This window comes from Oncorhynchus masou, chromosome 6 (genome assembly GCF_036934945.1).
Source record: "Oncorhynchus masou masou isolate Uvic2021 chromosome 6, UVic_Omas_1.1, whole genome shotgun sequence".
NCBI classification, from domain to species: Eukaryota; Metazoa; Chordata; class Actinopteri; order Salmoniformes; family Salmonidae; genus Oncorhynchus; species Oncorhynchus masou.
In genome coordinates this window covers 60,823,125-60,835,620 of record NC_088217.1, presented here as the reverse complement: position 1 = coordinate 60,835,620, position 12,496 = coordinate 60,823,125, and the positions used below count along the sequence as shown (strand labels likewise).

Genomic DNA, 12,496 nt, shown 5'->3' with positions numbered 1-12,496 from the left:
TTAGAGCGTTGGACTAGTAACCGGAAGGTTGCGAGTTCAAACCCCCAAGCTGACAAGGTACAAATCTGTCGTTCTGCCCCTGAACAGGCAGTTAACCCACTGTTCCCAGGCCGTCATTGAAAATAAGAATTTGTTCTTAACTGACTTGCCTGGTTAAATAAAGGTAAAAAAAAAACTGGGGCACTACAAGGGTGCGTTCTGAGCCCTCTCCTGTACTCCCTGTTCACCCACGACTGCGTGGCCACGCACGCCTCCAACTCAATCATCAAGTTTGCGGACAACAAAACAGTGGTAGGCTTGATTACCAACAACGACGAGACGTCCTACAGGGAGGAGGTGAGGGCCCTCGGAGTGTGGTGTCAGGAAAGTAACCTCACACTCAACGTCAACAAAACTAAGGAGATGATTGTGGACTTCAGGAAACAGCGGAGGGAACACCCCCCTATCCACATCGATGGAACAGTAGTGGAGAGGGTACTAAGTTTAAGTTCCTCGGCATACACATCACAGACAAACTGAATTGGTCCACCCACACAGACAGCATCGTGAAGAAGGCGTAGCAGCGCCTCTTCAACCTCAGGAGGCTGAAGAAAGCACTCACAAACTTCTACAGATGCACAATCGAGAGCATCCTGGCGGGCTGTATCACCGCCTGGTACAGCAACTGCTCCGCCCACAACCGTAAGGCTCTCCAGAGGGTAGTGAGGTCTGCACAACGCATCACCGGGGGCAAACTACCTGCCCTCCAGGACACCTACACCACCCGATGTTACAGGAAGGCAATAAAGATCATCAAGAACAACAACCACCCGAGCCACTGCCTGTTCACCCCGCTATCATCCAGAAGGCGAGATAAGTACAGGTGCATCAAAGCTGGGACCGAGAGACTGAAAAACAGCTTCTATCTCAAGGCCGTCAGGCTGTTAAACAGCCACCAGTAACATTGAGTGGCTGCTGCCAACACACTGACTCAACTCCAGCCACTTTAATAATGGGAATTGATGGGAAATGATGTAAAATATATCACTAGCCACTTTAAACAATGCTACCTAATATAATGTTTACATACCCTACATTATTCATCTCATATGTATTCGTATATACTGTACTCTATATCATCTACTGCATCTTTATGTAATACATGTATCACTAGCCACTAACTATGCCACTTTGTTTACATACTCATCTCATATGTATATACTGTACTCGGTACCATCTACTGTATCTTGCCTATGCTGCTCTGTACCATCACTCATTCATATATCTTTATGTACATATTATTTATCCCATTACACTTGTGTGTATAAGACAGTTTTGGAATTGTTAGTTAGATTACTTGTTGGTCATTACTGCATTGTCGGAACTAGAAGCACAAGCATTTCGCTACACTCGCATTAACATCTGCTAACCATGTGTATGTGACATAAATTTAGATTGGTGCAGGTTCAATCAACCGATGGCGTCATCGGTTTAATTCTGCACAAATATTTAAAATACCGCTATGGTGCATAATTATGTCTGAAATACCTCACTCACAATTTGGGAGCCTGATTTGATTATTAGGATCCCCATTAGCTGATGGCAATGGCAACAGCTTGTCTTACTGGGTTCCGACACATGATGAAAAAGACAGACAAAAGACTACAATTTGCATTTCAAAACATTAACGTGTGAGCGTGCATCAGTTACACATACATGTCAGTACATACACTGTAAATAGACTTTTTGTTTTATTTTTTCTATTGTTATTGACTGTTTTGTTTTACTCCATGTGTAACTCTGTGTTGAACTGCTGTGCTTTATCTTGGCCAGGTTGCAGTTGCAAATGAGAACTTGTTCTCTACTTGCCTACCTGGTTAAATAAAGGTGAAATAAAATAAGTGAATACACACAACCAGTAGGTCACATGGTGTTGCTTAATTAGGTTTATTTGGTTTGCTGTTCACTTGCTCTATATGAGATCAAAGGGAGTTCTGTACACTCATGGCTCTGTATAATACTGTATGTTTCTTTGAATTTGTTCTGGACCTGGTGACTGTGAAAAGACCCCTGGTGGCATGTCTGGTGGGTAAATGTCTGTTTGTCAGTACTGTGTCAGTTGACTACGCAAACAATTTGGAATTTCCAAGAAATTAATGTTTCTTATAAAAACAATAAGTAATGTGGTCTTTACTCAACTTAGCCAAGAGAGACTGGCATACATAGTATTAATAATAGCCATCTGATGACAATAAAGAGAAAGTCGTGCTCTCTGTTCTAGACCAGCTGCAGCCTAACTAGGTCTGTCTTTGCAACACTTGACCATATGACTGGACAATAATCAATATAAGATAAAAGGAGAGCCTGCAGGACTTGCTTTGTGTAGTGTCAAAAAAACACTTTGGTAGTGGAATGACTTTGGCTTCCCTCCAGGCCTGAGGACAAAGCCTTTCCTCTTGGCTCAGATTAAAGATATGACAGGAGTGGCTATGAAGTCAGCTGCCATCCTCAGTAGCTTTCCATCTCAGTTGTCAATGCCAGGTGTCATTATTGATCAATAACAATTATTTTTCCACCTCTCCCACACTAACAAAATTACAACTTAATGTTTTTCTTTCATTATTTAAATGTTTTATGCATGAGTACAATGGCTCGCTGTTTGTTGTTGGCATTTCTTGCCTAAATTTGCCAATTAAGTAATCGTTAAAATAATTGGCAACATCAAATGGTTTTGATGAATCAGCCATCTGATTTGATGAAAAGATGGAGGTGAATTTATCTTTCTGCCCATAATTTAATTTAAAGTGCTCTGTTTTTCCATCAAACTTTTACATCATTGATCTTGGCTTCATATACAGTTTCTTCTTTTTGTTGAATTTAGTCCCATAAATTCTCAATTTGCATTAAGAGAGCCAGTCAGATGTGCAGCCAGACTTCTTAGCCACACTTCCAAACATAAAATGTTTCAATTCCTCAGTAATCCATGGAGCCTTAATAATTAAGTTGGTTTCTTAACAGGTGAATGCTTGTCAATAATTGGAAGAAGCATTTTCATAAATTCATTTAGGCTTGGGGATAGAAGCTGTTCAGGAGCCTGTTGGTGTCAAACTTGATGTACCGCTTGCTGTGTTGAATCAGAGACAAGTCTATGGCTTGGGTAGCAGGGAGCTCAGCCACAGTGAATCACAGGGCTGTCTGCACCACCCTCTGTAGCGCCATGCGATCCAGGGCTGAGCTGTTGCCATACCAGGCTGTGATGCAGCCAGTCCTAGTTGTACAGCTGTATTACTTTTTTAGGATGTAGGGGCCCATGCCAACCTTTTCAACCTCCTGAGGGGGAAGAGGCGCTATCACACCTTCACGACTGTGTGTGGGGACCATTTTAAATTATTTGGAAAACAAGGAACTTGAAGCTCTCGTCCTGCTCCACTGCAGCTCCACTTGTAACCGAAAGGTTGCAAAATCGAATGCAGAGCTGACAAGGTAAAAATGTGTCGTTCTGCCCCTGAACAAGGCAGTTAACCCACTGTTCCTAGGCCGTCATTGAAAATAATCTTTTTTTCTTATCAGGGGCAGAATGACAGATTTTTACCTTGTCAGCTCATGGATTTGATCTTGCAACCTTTCCAGTCCAACGCTCTAACCACTAGGCTACCTGCTGTCCAAATGGATGGAGGTTCTGTGCCTTACTCTTAGATCATCATCTCCCAAGGGAGTTTGACTGTGTTACCTATGTCCCTCGTTACAAAACAGCAAAAGCACCTAGCATCACACTCTGACTGGCTTTCTCACTGGTCTGCTTCTCTAGCTTTATCCTGTAGACGGGTGTGTTCTGGATAGCATTGTGGTCAGAGTTGGAGATCGGTGGTTTAATACGGGTGGTGTATGAGTCTGATGTTGACATAGCACTTGCCCAAAATATTCCCCATCCTGGTGTTGCCTTCGACATTTTGGCAGAAGCCTGGCAAGCACTCAAGGCTACACTGGTTGAGGTCTCCTAGTATTATGACTGGTGTGTCTGGGTGTTTTTGCTGGCAAGCATATTTGAGGTCTCCCAGTATCATGCTTGCAAGCAAAAACACCCAGATGCACCAGTCATAATACTGGGAGACCTCAACCAGTGTAGCCTTGAGTGCTTGCCAGCTCCCTGTTCATACTGACGTTGAGGGAGTGGTTGTTGTCCCAACACCACACTGACCACCTCCCTGTGGCTGTAGTATCATCGCCGGTGATCAGTCGATGTCGCGTCGTCAGCAAACTTGATGTTGGAGTCGTATTTTGCCAATCCGTCGTGGGTGAACAGGGAGTACAGGAGGGGGACTAAGCACACACCCCTGTAGGGTCCCTGTGTTAAGGGTCAGTGTGGTATAGGGGATGTTGCCTATCCTCACCACCTCGGGTCGGCCCGTCAGGAAGTCCAGGACCCAGTTACATAGGGAGGGGTTCAGTCCCAGAGTCCTAAGCTTTGTGACGAGCTTGGAGAGGCAAATATTGTTTAACGTTGATATGTAGTCAATGAACAGCATTATCACAGGTATTCCTCTTATCTAGTTGGTTGAGGGCAGTGTGGACTGCAATTGAGATTGTGTCGTCTCATGAATCTGTTGGGGCGGTATGCAAATTGAATTGGGTCTGGGATATTCAAGTTGATGTGGCATAACCAGCCTTTCAAAGCACTTCATGATTACAGATGTGAGTGCTACAGGGCGGTAGTCATTGTGGCAGGAAGCCTTAGTGTTCATGGGAACAGGAATGATGGTGGTCAGTTTAAGACATGGAGATTACAGACTGGGACAAGGAGCGGTTGAAAATAACTAAATATGCCTGCCATCTGTTCTGCGCATGCTCTGAGAACACAATACCGTCTGGCACCGTTGCCTCTTGCACCCAGCTTCCGTGTTTTCCTCTACACAGTGGAATGTTGGAAACCCATTCCCAGTGTCATTTTATTTTCAAAAGCTTGCACTCCGAAAAGCCCAGCTCTGCCTCCCAAATGGCACCCCATTCCCTATGTAGTGCACTACGGCTCTGGTCAAAAGTAGTGCACTTCTGTATATGTGACCGACCACCGTGATTCAGTCCTATGTAGCAAAATTTGAAATTGTGTTTTTTACATTGGATAAAAGCAGAGACACGGCTACAAAATGGTATATCATACACTGAATTTTTGAGTAACAATGGGAAAGTAATTCTGCTCTTCTTTGTCTACACCCATTCAGCATTGTTCACCCTCTTAAGCCAGCCTCACCCATCTCTTTAAGGATTCACATGTGACGTCATGTGCTTAACAGTGAGTATTGTAGTAAGACTAAAAGTAGTAGCCTACAATAAGGAAAAATTCCAGCTAAACAAAGTGTCTAGATAAAAAAAAAATATGTTGCAAATATTAGATGACGCTTATCCAGACACACTTGTCTAAATTGATGGGTCATGTGAAAGAAATGCTATAAGCCCCAGCCACATCTTGTTAACTTCTCTAGGGTAGGGGGCAGCATTTGGAATTTTGGATGAAAAGCATGCCCAAATTAAACTGCCTTCTTCTCAGGCCCAGAAGATAGGATATGCATATAATTAGTAGATTTGGATAGAAAACACTAAAGTTTCCAAAACTGTTAAAATAATGTATGTGAGTATAACAGAACTGATTTGGCAGGTAAAAACCTGAGAAATCCATTCAGGAAGTAGGATTTTTTTTTGTGTAGTTTTCTATTCAATGCCATTACAGTATCCATTGACTTAGGACTCAAATTGCAGTTCATATGCCTTCCACTAGATGTCAACAGTCCAGTTTAGAAATTGTTTCAGGCTTGTATTCTGAAAAATTAGGGAGTAAGAGCAGTTGGAATGAGTGGACCCTGCTGGGTCAGAGCTTTTTCATGCGCGCGACCAAGAGTGCCTTGTTTACCTTTTTATATTGACAACGTTATTGTCCGGTTGAAATATTATTGATTATTTAGGCTAAAAACAACCTGAAGATTGACTATAAACATTGTTTGACATGTTTCTATGAATTTTACGGATACAATTTGGATTCTTTGTCTGCCTGTTGTGACTGCATTTGAGCCTGTGGATTACTGAAGAAAACGTGCAAACAAAACGGAGGTTTTTGGATATAAAGAGACTTTATCAAACAAAAGGAACATTTATTGAATAAATTAATGTCTTCTGAGTGCAATCATATTAAGATCATCAAAAGTAATTGATTAATTTTATCTCTTTCTGATTTGTGTAACTCTTCTACTGGTTACTGTTTGTAATGATTTGTCTGCTGGGCTATGTTCTCAAATCAATAAGCATATAAAAGCATATAAGGTATGCTTTTGCCGTAAAGCATTTTTGAAATGTGACACCGTGGTTGGATTCACAAGAAGTTAATCTTTAAACCTATGTAAAATAGTTGTATCCTTTCTGAATTTTTATAATTAGTATTTCTGCAATTTAATTTGGGGCTCTGCAATCTCACTGGATGTTGGTCAGGTGGGATGCTAGCATCCCACATACCCTAGAGGGGTTAAGTGGATGGGTCTCTACAGAAGGTGTAAACAGTACAGCGAAATGGTTATTTGCATAGTAGAAATATCAGAAAGATAGTGTCAATATAAATAAAATATACAGTATGTACAAGAACAATATCAGTGCTAGATGGGGAAGTTATGCATATAATCAGAGGCAACGTGGGTAAGCAGCGGCATAAAAAAAAATTGTGGCAGCAATGTATTGCGCGTGTGTTAGGAGAGAGTCATTTGAATAAAGGCACTGCAGACAATGCTGATGACTGGTCCATCCGAACCACGCATGAACATGGGTAATCTGTATTCGGAGAGCCTGTTTCTGTCCTGCCCTTGACTTTGGTGCGATGTCCATAGCCTCTTTTTCGCAAAACTTCCTGATGATCTCAAGAAGATTGCGTTTTTCTAGCTGTGTCCATTCCAGGTGGTGCTTGTACAGGCAGACCATCTATGGGAGAAATGTCAGCGTTGTGCAGCAGCTGAAACCTGGTCCCGACTGAGTCTGAACGCTCCTTGGCGACAACCGCTCCAGAGCATCAGTTGTTAAACAGGAAATAACAAACAAAAAATTAAGACATTACAATGTTGCACAACATCAATTCACCTCCCAAATTTAGGTAAGAAGAATAACCTTGTACAGTGAAAATGATATTCAGCTGAAGTGCTGGTACTGCTTGAACTGTGGCAGCAGTCTGAAGTACGGAGTCAGGTGTTGTTGCCAGCCATAGCTTTCCACCAGCACCGAACTATCCTCCACAAGCAATCTCAGTGCCAATCATGTTGGAGGTCAATTAAATAATCAAAACGTGTTGTTCTGCTTTTCTTACCAAGTGTTGTCATCGATTCCTTGTAGAGACACCACACTGATACTGCTTTTGTCACATGGGATGGCGGCAGCTTTCCACCAAGTGTTTGTGTCCTGGGTGGCGTCCTGGTAATACTATTGCACTATCCTCTGCGTAGTTGTTGAAGTTCACCACTTGCTGCAAGTCCTCATACTTCAGGTGTAACCTGTGCTTGCTTGGGCCAGCTCTCTTTTTATTTAACTCGGCAAGTATGTTAAAAACAAATCCTTATTCGCAATGACGGCCTACCCCGGCCAAACCTGGATGACGCTGGGCCAATTGTGCGCCGCCCTATGGAACTCCCAATCACAGTCGGATGTGATGCAGCCTGGATTTGAACCAGGGACTGCAGTGACACCTCTAGACCGCTGTGCCACTCAGGAGCCTCCCCCCCTTTGATGGGAGGCATAAGACCATTTTTCTTGTTTGACTGGTGGAGGAGAGTCGGGCGTGTTCTACTGATGCTGAAATTCCAGATACAAATATTTTAGCATAATTATACAATACATAGCCGTAATCACTGTCAGATCATCAGCTAGCTAACAGAAAGCTTTCACTTGGTCTTTTGTTTAGATATATAGCTAACTAGCAAAACAATGAACCATAATCTCAATCCATAGAGTACGAGCAATACAAACAAATTGTCATAGCTAGCTATAGTTAACCAAACGGGTTCAATGTTAGTTAGCTAGCTAACATTGGGCTATAACTAGCAATGCGAAATGGCATTCTGAGAACATTACTACACACAGATCATAAACGTAATGTTAGCTAGCGAGCCAGCCATCTAACGTCAGCTAGCTAACTAACAGTTAGCTTTAACTTGCAATGAAAACAACTTTCTGACAAAATTAGAAACGTATAATATCTGTAGCTGGACTCTTACCAGTATACATGGATGAATGCTTCACGGCAGACTGCAAACACTTTCAATTAAATAAGACTTCCTCTGTCTCCATTTTGTTTGTACAGGTTGCTTTGCCGGTTGTCAAGTCATTCTGGTTCATACCGTGTGCAATGCCATAAGAATCATCTTAAGCTTTAGCCCCCACCCAAACTCTGACTATTTTCTCGCTCTAGAAGAGCTGGTTAGGCTGTTTTCATGTTATCCAGTAACTGTGCTCCAGACAACAATTTAATTATGCTTTTTTGCCGATGTTTACTGACACCGGCCATATTCAACTGGTGTTGAGCGTTTGTAAATTCATAAGTTATTCTGCGCTCTGGTACACTCAGACGAGAGTGCTCTGAAACAGTTGTTGCAGTGCCATTCTATTGAAATGGATTTTGTTAAGTTTTACTATGCGATACATTTAAAAAAAGCAATGTTCGACCGGATTACCTACACATACTGACCAGCTCAAATAGACAGAAGCGTGCTATATGGCAGACCAATCCAAACTCATCCGTGCTTCTACACCTGCATTGCTTGCTGTACGAATGTCTATATAAATCAATTTGATTTGATTTCTCGGGATGACCAGCCCACTCATTATCTCAGCCAATGATGACTAGCGGGAAGGTTGCTCGCTTTCTGTGGCTTAATAGGCTCGTAATTTAACAATGTTATTCATATTCACAGATGGCATACAAGTTTAAGTCACATGAAAGTTCACATGTTCAAGAAGGCATTTCTGCAAAAAAAAGTACAAAAGTTTACATTGAAACGGCTCTCCTATGAAGTAGTGACCCGTGATATATGCCTAGTTTCCTGAAACGGGTCAGATATAGGGAATAGGGTGCAGTTTGGGACGCAGACCAGGTATCTGCAGCCGAAAGCTGTTTCTTATTTGAACAAAAGAGAAACGGGAGGAGAGATTCAGAATACTTTGTTTTGGATGGCGTGGCTGGAAAGTGGAGAGAGGAAGAGGTATTTTTTCCCTTCCCTCTCTCAGAAGGCGCCGTCATATGATTGCCAAATCTCTCCTCACCTGACAACTGGTTGGCCCGAAGGTGCTTTTTAAAGTCTTAAATCAGATCAGAACCTGGATTTGTTCTGTGTTTGGCTAATAAGTGCTATCCTGCCTCCCATTAACAGGGTCGTGTTCATTATGCACCAAACGGAATAAAACAGATTTGAACGTGGAAGTGACTTACCTGGACTTGCCCAAAAAGAAAGGCACATTTTCACTTTCCGTTTTGAAACAGAAACATCTCAATGTTTTCTGCTCTATGCCCCAATGAACATGACCTAGCCGTTTGCGCTGCTCTGTCGGAGCTATGAAGTACAGAGAGGGTGTCGGGGACGTTAGGCGTGTGTTTCATTTTATAGCTGGAGGTGATAAGTATAATTTGTTGTCTATCTGTTGTCTAGTACTGTCTTTAAGCTAGCTAGGGCCATCTACTTTAAGTGTGGCCTGTCTTCCCAGTAGCCTACTACTTGGTGTGTGAACTGCTGACTGCTCATCATTTGCAGATAGTTGTTGACACATCAACTAGGATCAAGGAGTAGGGCAATTTGTGACTTGTTTTGGTAATCAGTCGCTGTATTGGAGGGCGAGTGATTTCTCTTCTCCAGGCAATTAGTACAGGGAGGTGTGCTCTCAACCTCTGCTAGGCAATTAGCAATTAGTGTTAATATTTCAGTCTGGCCTGGTTTCTCAGCTGCAGCTGTAAGTGGCGGACGTGTCAGTGGAGGGCTCGTCGGCAAAAATAAGACCGTCACCGAAACAAAGACGATTCTGCAGAGTTATTTGAGGAAGGAAAGAGAGGAAGGCTCCCCACCACTCTCTCTTGAGTATCTTACCTAGTTATTTGGCAAATGTGTGTTTTCTATACCTGTTTCGACCTTCTCCCTGTAGGCTTTACAAATGCTCCCCACCCGTTAGCGGCAACCCTTCAAATTTAGTGTACCCTGCACGCACAACCCCTGTGGAATTATGGGTCTCTGGCAGCGTTTGGAACTGCTGATCTGCGGTAAATAAGGCTGAGTTTATCTCAGCCTGTGTTTCCCTTCAGTCCCTTGACATTTTGGCCCTGACGGAGACATGGATCTCCCCAGAGAACACTGCTGCTCTCTCTTCATCTGGCTACATTTACTCTCATAGTCCAAGAGCATCTGGTGGTTGTGATGGTGGCACAGGGTTCCTCATTTCTCCAAACTGGAGATTTTCTATTATCTCCCTTTCTCACCTGTCCATCTGCTCATTTGAATTCCATGCCCAGTGGGTCATGCGCAGTCACAATTCTCATCTCTATCTCTATCCTGCTCCTGATTCTGCCTATTTAACCCTACTCTCCTGTCTTTCCGCATCATATGACTCGCATTGTCACCTTTCCCCCAGCGGGCTCAGCCCTCCCCTCCTGCTCGGTGACTCTTTGCGAGCTTAAAGAACAGGGCTGCGGGGTAGCTAAGTGAAAATGGAGGAAAATTAAACTTCCAGAGGACCTATCATCCTTTCACTCCCACCGCTCTACCTTCTCTTCCACTGTATCTGCTACTGAAGCCACTTTCTATCACTCTAAATGTCAAGCTTCTGCCTCTAGCCCTAGGAAACTCTTCTCCCTCCTTAATCCTCCACCCCCTCTCCTCTCTCTCTCTGCGGATGACTTTGAAAAGAAGGTTGACATCCGCTCCTCATTCTCTCAGCCTATTGAGTCCACTGGTCTCACTCACACAGAACTACCCTACTCCTTGACCTTTTTTTTTTTTTTTTTTAAGAAATTCTGCGACTCAACCCCATCCCATCCTCCACCCTTCTCCATACCATCTCTGGAGACCTCCCATTCCTCACTTCCCTTATCAACTCATCCCAGACCACTAGCTGTGTCCCCTCGGACTTCAAAATGGCCCGAGTCGCTCCACTCCTCAAGAAACCAACACTGCGCATCTGACGTCAAAAACTATAAACTTGTATCCCTTTCTTTTCTTTCCAAAACACTTGAGAGTGCTGTCTCTTGTTTACGCCCTCAGATCAATCTTCTTGACCCTAACCAGTTAGTCTTCAAGAGAGTTCACTCAACCATGACTGCTCTATTCTGTATTACAGAGGCTCTCAGCGCTGCCAAAGTTGAGTCTTTCTCCTCTCTTCTCATCCTCCTAGACCTATCCACTGCTTTTGATACCGTGAACCTTCAGACCCTCCTCCACCCTCTCAGGGCTGTGCACACTCTTGGATTGCATCCTACCCGGTAGGCCGCTCCATATAAGGTGCCGTGGAGAGGATCTGTCTACACCACATATTCTCGCTAGAGGTGTCACCCAGGGCTCGGTTCTAGGCACCAAGTCACTCATCTCCATCATATCCTATCATTGCAATGCGGATGACACTCAACTACTTTTCTCCTTCCCCCTTCTGACATCCAGGTGGTGACATGCATCTCTCCATGTCTGGCAGATGTCTCAGCTTGGATGTTGGTCAACCATTTCAAGCTCAACCTTGACAAGACAGAGCTGCTCTTCCTCCTAGGGAAGGCCTGCCCGCTCAAAGACCTCTCCATCACGGTTTTGAGAGTGCAAAGAACCTTGGATTCACGCTGGACAACACCCTGTCATTCAGGGCAACTTCAAAGCAGTGACTCGCTCCTGCAGGTTCATGCTCTACAACATCTGAATAGTACGACTCTACCTCAAACAGGAAGCGGTGCAGGTCCTAATCCAGGCACTTGTCATCTCCGGTCTGGACTACTGCAACTTGCTGTTGGCTGGGCTCCCTGCTTGTGCCATCAAATCCCTGCAACTAATCCAGAATACTGCAGCCGGCCTAGTTTTCAACCGTAGTAAATTCTCCCATGCCACCCCGCTCCTCCGGATACTCCATTGGCTTCCAGTCAAAGCTCGCATCCACTACAAGGCCATGGGGCTTGCCTACAGAGCAGCAGGAGGAACTGCCCTGACCCTACCTTCAGGCTATGCTCAAACCCTACACTCCAACTCAAGCACTCCGTTCTGCCATCTCTGGTCTCTTGGCCCTCCCACCCCAGCTCCCATTCAGCCCAGTCCAAGCTCTCCTCTGTTCTGACACCCTGGTGGAACCAGCTTCCCTCTGAATTTAGGACCGCAGATTCGCAACCCATCTTCCCAAAAGCACCTGAAACCCTACCTCCTTTTTAGAGTATCCTAAATAATCCCTTCTCACCTCAATCCCTCTCCCCACGTTCTAGCTCGGACTTTGCTGAAAGCTACTTTACTGAGGAAAAGTGTACTTACTATGCCTGTGATAT

General features: G+C 43.9%; 1 protein-coding gene across 3 annotated transcripts in view; it reads left to right on the top strand.

Moving 5' to 3' along the window:
- The window catches only part of LOC135542370 (protein MTSS 2-like), a 114,017-nt gene that overhangs the window by 75,454 nt on the left and 26,067 nt on the right, over nt 1-12,496 (top strand). The gene's annotated exons all lie outside the window — the stretch shown is intronic.